Source organism: Diceros bicornis, chromosome X, assembly GCF_020826845.1.
Source record: "Diceros bicornis minor isolate mBicDic1 chromosome X, mDicBic1.mat.cur, whole genome shotgun sequence".
Classification (NCBI taxonomy): domain Eukaryota; kingdom Metazoa; phylum Chordata; class Mammalia; order Perissodactyla; family Rhinocerotidae; genus Diceros; species Diceros bicornis.
Window position 1 is genome coordinate 49,389,437 of NC_080781.1, and position 7,301 is coordinate 49,396,737.

Genomic DNA, 7,301 nt, shown 5'->3' on the forward strand with positions numbered 1-7,301 from the left:
CCATTTATTTCTAGTCTGATTTTTATTATTTCTCTCCTTCTACTGACTTTGGGCTTTGCTTGTTCTTCTTTTTATATTTCTTTTAAGTGTATTTTAACATTACTTATTTGAGAATTTTCTTTTTTGTTGAGGTACGCCTGTGTTGCTATAAATTTCCCTTAGTACCTCTTTTGCTGCATCCCCTAAGAGTTAGTGTGTTATAGTCTCATTTTCATTTTTTCCAGGTATTTTTAGATTTCTCCTTTGATTTCTTCCTTGTTCCAATGGTTGTTCAGTAGCATGTCGTTTAGTCTCCACTCATTTATGACTTTCCCAGTTCTTTTCTTGTAGTTGGTTTCTACTTTCCTAACACTTTGGTCAGAAAAGATGCTTGATATGATTTCAATCTTCTTAAATTTATTGAGGCTTGCCTTTTTTCCCAACATATGGTCTATCTTTGAGAATGTTCCATGTGCACTTGAGAAAAACGTGTACTCTGCTATTTTTGGATGGAATGTTCTATATATATCTATTAAGTCCATCTGATCTAGTTTTTCATAAAAATCAGTGTTTCCTTGTTGACTTTCTGTCTGTATGATCTATTCATTGACGTAAGTGGGATGTTGAGGTCTTCTACTATTATTGCGCTGCTGTCAATTTCTTCCTTTAGTTCTGTTATTAGTTGCTTTATATACTTTGGGCCTCCTGTGTTAGGTGCATTGCATGTATATTAACAAGTGTTATGTCTGCTTGGTGTAATGTCCATTTTATCATTATATGGTACCCCTCTTTTTCTCTCATTATCTTTTTTATCTTGAAGTCTGCCTTGTGTGATATAAGTGTGGGTACACCTGCTTTCTTTTGCTTGGAGTATCATCTTCCATCCCTTCACTCTGAGCCTGTTTGTCCTTAGACCTGAGATGTGTTTCCTGGAGGCAGCACGTTGTTAGATCTTGTGTTTTAATCCATCTAGACAGAGAAGATCTTGTGTTTTAATCCATCTAGACACTCTCTGTCTTTTGATTGGTGAGTTCAAGCCATTTAGATTTAAGGTCATTATTGATATATGAGGGCTTAATACTGCCATTTTATCTCTTGTTTTTCTATATTTCCATTGCTTCTTTTTCCTTTTATTTCTGTCTGCCATTTCAGTTTGGTGCTCTTCTGTGATGGTTTTCTCAGTTTCCTCTTTATCTATGATTTGTGACTCTTCTCTGATTTTTTGTTTTGTGGTTACCATGAGGTTTTGTAAAAGATCTCATAGATGAAATAGTTCTTTTTCTGATACTCTCTTATCTCCTTAGGCTCTGCAGATCCCATCCCTGTTCTCTTCCCCTTCTATGTTTTGCTTTCACAAATTATTCATTTATGTGTTGTGAGTTTGTGACCAAATTGAAGTGTTTATGGTTATTTTTAATGCTTTCTCTTCCTTTATCCTTTATGTTATAATTGTTTGCTAAACTATTCTGATAGAGAGCTACAATTTTCTGATTTTGTCTTTTTATTTCCTTGCTCAAAGCTTTCTAAATCTTTGCCTTTTTGTTTCAGGTAGAAGGGCTCCCTTCAACATTTCTTGTTGGGCAGGTCTAGTGGCAATGAACTCCCTCACTTTTAGTTTTTCTGGGAAAGCTTTTATTTCTCCATCATATCTGATGGATATTACATTGGATCAAATACTGTTGGCTGATAGTTTTTGTCTTTCAGTATTTTGAATATATCATTCCACTCCCTCCAAGCCTGTAATGATTCTGCTGATAAATCTGCTGAAAGCCTGTTGGGGGTTCTTTTATAGGTTATTTTCTTTTGTCTTGCTGTCTTTAATATTTTTTCTTTGTCATTGACTTTTGCTAGTTTTAATATTATATGCCTTGTAGGGAGGTTGTTTTGCATTGATGTAATTAGGAGTTCTATTAGCTTCATGTACTTGCATGTGCAGTTCCTTCCTCAGATTTGGAAAGCTCTCAGCTGTTACTTCTTTGAACAAGCTCTCCTCTCCTTTATCCCTCTCTTCTCTCTCTGGGATACCTATAATCCTTATGTTACTTTTCCTAATTGAGTTGGACATTTCTCTAATAATTTCTTCATTTTAAAAAAATCTTATTTCTGTCTTCTCCTTCACCTGACTCATTTCTAGGTTTCTCTCTTTGAAATTACTAATTCTCTCTTCCATGAGGTCTACTCTATTTTTAATGCTTTCCACATGATTCTTTTACCTCCTTAATTGTGTTCTTCATATCCAGAATTTCTGTTTGGTTTTTTTTATACCTTCGATCTCTTTAGTGAAGTATTCCTTCTGTTTATTAATGTTATTCCTGAGCCCATCAAACTGTCTTTCTGAGTTTCATTGTAACTCATTGAGTTTCTTTATGACTGCTATTTTAAATTCTCTGTCAGTTAGATTGTAAACTTCTGTGACTTCAGATTTGGTTTCTGGGGCATTGTCATTTTCCTTGTGTTCTACAGTGTTACTGTAGTTCTTCATGGTGTTTGATGAGTTGATCCTCTGCCAGCACATCTGTGGTAGTAATCACCTCCTCTTATTTGGTTATGGCTTTAGTTACTTTGGTTCTGGTCACCTTGGTCTCATATTTCTCCATTGGCTTCCTGTGGGGTCAGATGCTGTTGTCTCATGCACCACCTTTGTTGTTGTTCCCTAGTTTTCTGGGCGTACTGGTTGCATCACTGCCAGGGGTGCTGGCTTCACAGGTGTTAATGTCACTGGTGGGGGCCCATGGACCCAAGGACTTGCATGCAGCCCCTGCTGCTGGTGGAGTTGGTGTCAGGGGTGCCACTACTGGATACTTGGTGCTCCTGCCCTGTCTGCTTGCAGTTGTGCAGGTCCAGCTGCTGCCTTTGCTGCCACTCCACCCACTGTTGTGAGGCTGAGCCACCACCATGCTGCTGCCAGTCCCTTTCCAGCGTTCATGGGTGTGCACATGCATGGGGCCACAACTGGCCTCCAATGCCCTGGGGGTGTTTGCACATGCATGGGGTTGCTACCTGCTGCCACCGTCACTCGGGCATTTGAGCACTCATGGGGCCTCTGCTGGCTGCCACTGCCACTGCCTGGGGTTGCTCACATGTACATGCATGGGGCTGCTGCTGGCTGCCACTGCCACCACTTGGGCATTTGTGCATGCATGGGGCAACCACTGGCTGCTGTCCCTGTCTCCCAGGTGTTCATGCATGCAGAGCTACCACGGCTCCATCTGCATTTGGTTGTGTGAGGCTGGGCTGCCTTTGCCTCCACTCATAGTCACATGGGCCATTGCATGAACATCTGTGTCCTGGATCACTGCTGCCAGGGGGAGGGGGCTGCTTCTCTAGTTCCACTGCTTCCTGGGGTTCCAGTAAACCCACCTTCAGATGTATAGATGTCTGGATCTCTCAGGTATCCTGTTGTGCTGCATAGGGAGTTCTGTGCTGGTAAATGGATGTCTGTTTGGTTGTAATTTAGAGGAGACAAACAAAGGGAATCTCTCACTCTGCCATGATCCTGACATCACTCTCCAAGATCTTTTTTCTTAATGTAGGTGTTTATCACTATAAACTTCCCTCATAGAACTGCTTTTGCTGCATCTCATACTTTTCATATGTTGTTTGCATTTTCATTTGTTTTAAGATATTTTAATTTCTTTGATCCATTGGTTCTTCAGGAATGTGTTTATTCAATTTCCACATATTTGTGAATTTTCCAGAAATCCTTGTTTTCTGGTTTCTAGTTTCATAACATTGTGGTCAGAAAAGATACTTGGTATGTTTTCAGTTGTATTAAATTTGTAAATATTTGTTTTGTTATCTATCATAAAATATATCCTGGAGAATGCTCCATGTGCACTTGAAAGATGAATTTGTATTCTCTTGCTCTTGGATGGAATGTTCAGTGTATGTCTGTTGGGCTCATTTAGTCTAAAGTATAGTTCAAGTCACATGTTTCCTTATTGACTTTCTGTAGGGATAGTCTATCCATTGTGGCAAGGGGGGTTATAGAAGTCCCTTACTATTACAGTATTGTTGTTTGTATCTCCCATCAGGTCTATTAATATTTGCTTGATATATTTAGGTGCTTCTACATCAGGTGCATAAATATTTATGATTGTTATATCTTCTTGAATAATTTATCCCTTTATCATTATATAATGAACTTCTTTGTCTTTTTTTAGTTTATGACTTAAAACCTATTTTGTCTAATATAAGTATAGATACCCTTGCTTTTGGTTTTCACTTGTTAGAAATACTTTTTCCCATCTCATATCTTGAGCCCATGTGTGTCCTTAAAGCTGATGTGAGTCTCAAGTAGGCAGTATACAGTTGAGTCTTTCTTTCTAATCGCCAGCCATTCAATGCCTTTTGATTGAAATATTTAATTCATTTACATGTAAATTACTGATATGTAAGAAGTTACTAATGTCATCTTATTAATTGTTTTCTGATGTGTTGTAGTTCCTATTTTCCTTTCTTCCTCCTTTCCTTGTCATTTGATAATTTTCCATACAGATGTGCTTTGATTCCCTTCTCTTTACCTTTTGTGTATCAACTATAGGTTTTTACTTTGTGCTTACCAAGAGACTTAACTAAAACATTTTATAGATATTACAGCCTATTTTATGCTGATAACAACAACTTTGAGGGCGTACAAAAACTCTATCCTTTTACTTTCTCCCTTTTATATTTTTGAAGTCACAATTTATCTCTTTTTGTATTGTGTAGTCATTAACATATTTTACCTATAGTTATTTTTAATACTCTTGTCCAAACCTTTATACTAGAGTTGATGGTAACGGACCACCATATGACAGCATTAGAGTATTATAAATTTGAATATATACTTACTTTTACCAATGTGTAGAATCTTTTCATATGTTTTTATGTTACTAATTAGCATCTTTTCACTTCAGCTTGAAGAACTCTTTTCAACATTTCTTGTGAGGTAGGTCTAGTGCTGATAAACTTCCTCAGCTTTTGTTTCTCTGAGAAAGTATTTGTTTCTCCTGCATTTATGAATGACAATTTTGCCAGATGGAGCATTTTTGGTTGACAGTGTTTTCATTTTAGCACTTTGAACACATCATTCATCTCTCTCCTGGCCTGTAATGATTCTACTGAGAATTTTTTTTTAAGATGTGTTTTTTTTAATTTCTTTTTTTTAGTGTGGTAACATTAGTCTATAACATGATGTAAATTTCAGGTGTACATCATTATATTTCAATTTCTGTGTAGATTACATCACGTTCATGACCCAAAGACTAATTACATTCCATCATCACATGTATGTGTCTAATGACCCCTTTCACCCTTCTCCCTCCCCACTTCCCTTCTGTCAACCACCAATCCAATCTCTGTCTCTATGTGATTGTTTGTTGTTGTTTTTATCCTCTACTTATGAGTAAGATCACCTGGTATTTGACTTTCTCCCTCCGACTTATTTCAAAACATAATACCTTCAAGGTCCATCCATGTTGTCACAAATGGCTGGATTTCATCATTTCTTACAGCTGAGTAGTAGTCCAGTGTGTATATATACCATATCTTCTTTATCCATTCATTCCTTGTTGGGCATTTAGGTTGCTTCCAAGTCTTGGTGATTGTCAACAGTGCTGCAATGAACATAGGGGTGGAGATATCTTTACGCATTTGTGTTTCATGTTCTTTGGATGAATACTCAGCAGTGGAATAGCTGAATCATATGTTAGTTCTATTCTTAAATTTTTGAGAAAAGCACGTACTGTTTTCTGTAGTTGCATCAATTTGCACTCCCGCCAGCAGTGTATGAGAGTTCCCTTCTCTCCACATCATCTCCGATACTTGTTGTTTCCTGTCTTGTTAATTATAACCATTCTGATGTGTGTGAGGTGATATCTCATTATAGTTTTGACTTGCATTTCCCTGATAGTTAATTATGTTCAACATCTATTCATGTGCCTGTTGACCATCTGTATATCTTCTTTGGAGAAATGTCTGTTCATATCTTTTAACCATCTTCTAATTGTGTTGATAGTTTTTTTGTGGTTGAGATGTATGAGTTCTTTATATATTTTGATAACCCCTTATGAGATATATGGTTTGCAAATATCTTCTCCAAAGTGTTAGGTTGTTTTTCGTTTTGTTGATGGTTTCCTTTGCTGTGCAGAATTTTTTCAGTTTGATGTAGTCCCATTTGTTTATTTTTTCTATTGTTTCCTTTCCCCAGTCAAATAGGCTATTGAAAATATGCTGCTAACACCAATGTTGAAGAGCACATTGTCTATGATTTCTTCCAGAAGTTTCATGGTTTCAGGTCTTACATTCAAGTCTTTAATCCATTTTGAGTTAATTTTTGTGTATGATGTAAGAGAGTGGTCTACTTTCATTCTTTTGCATGTAGCTGTCCAGCGTTCCCAACACTATTTATTTAAGAGACTTTCCTTTCTCCATTGCATGTTCTTGGCTCCCTTGTCAAAAATTAGCTGTCCATAGATGTGTGGGTTTATGGCTGGGCTCTCAATTCTATTCCAGTGATCTGTGTTTCTGTTTTTGTGCCAGTACCATGGTGCTTTGGTTACAATCACATTGTAGTATATTTGGAAATCAGGGAGTGTGATACCTCCAGATTGTTTTTTTTTCCTCAGGATTCCTTTCGCTATACAGGGTCTTCTGTTGGTCCATAGAAATTTTAGGGTTCTTTGTTCTATTTCTGTGAAAAATGTTGTTGGAGTGCTCTCTTCAGCAGCACATATACTAAAATTGGAATGATATGGAGAAGATTAGCATGACCCCTGTGCAAGGATGATATGCAAATTTGTGAAGCGCTCCATATTTTTATCATTCAAAATGGAAGGTGAGATTAAAAGTTTCCCAGAGAAGAAAAAGTTAAAGGAGTTTGTCACCAAGAAACCAGTACTACAATAAATGCTAAGGGGACTTATTTAAGGGGAAAAGAGAAGACCACAATAGGAAAAATTATCGATTTCCATGATAAGAGGGTAATGGATACAAATGCACAGAAAAGAGGTCAGATATTGCATTGAAAACATAAAATGTGGGAGGAGGGATGTTAAAGAGTAGAGCTTGCAGATAGAGGTCAAATTAAAGAGACTATCAAGTTAATATAGACTACTACATACATAGGTTACTATAGATGAATCCCGTGGTAATCACAAACCAGAAACATATAATAAATACACAAAAAACTAAGAGAAAGGAATCCAAACATAATACAAAAGAAAGCCATAAAACTACAAGAGAAGAGAGCAAGAGAAAAAGAAAGGAACAGAGAAGAACTACTAAAACATCAAGAAAGTAAAGTTAAAAAACGGCACTAAGTACATACTTATCAATAGCTT

At 36.9% G+C, this 7,301-nt stretch overlaps 1 non-coding gene across 1 annotated transcript; it reads left to right on the forward strand.

Annotated features, from left to right (window-relative positions):
• The first annotated feature begins 6,672 nt into the window (after window positions 1-6,672).
• LOC131401513 (U6 spliceosomal RNA) lies at window positions 6,673-6,779 on the forward strand. The gene has a single exon (XR_009217712.1). It is a non-coding gene; the product is annotated as a U6 spliceosomal RNA (small nuclear RNA).
• Window positions 6,780-7,301: the final 522 nt, after the last annotated feature.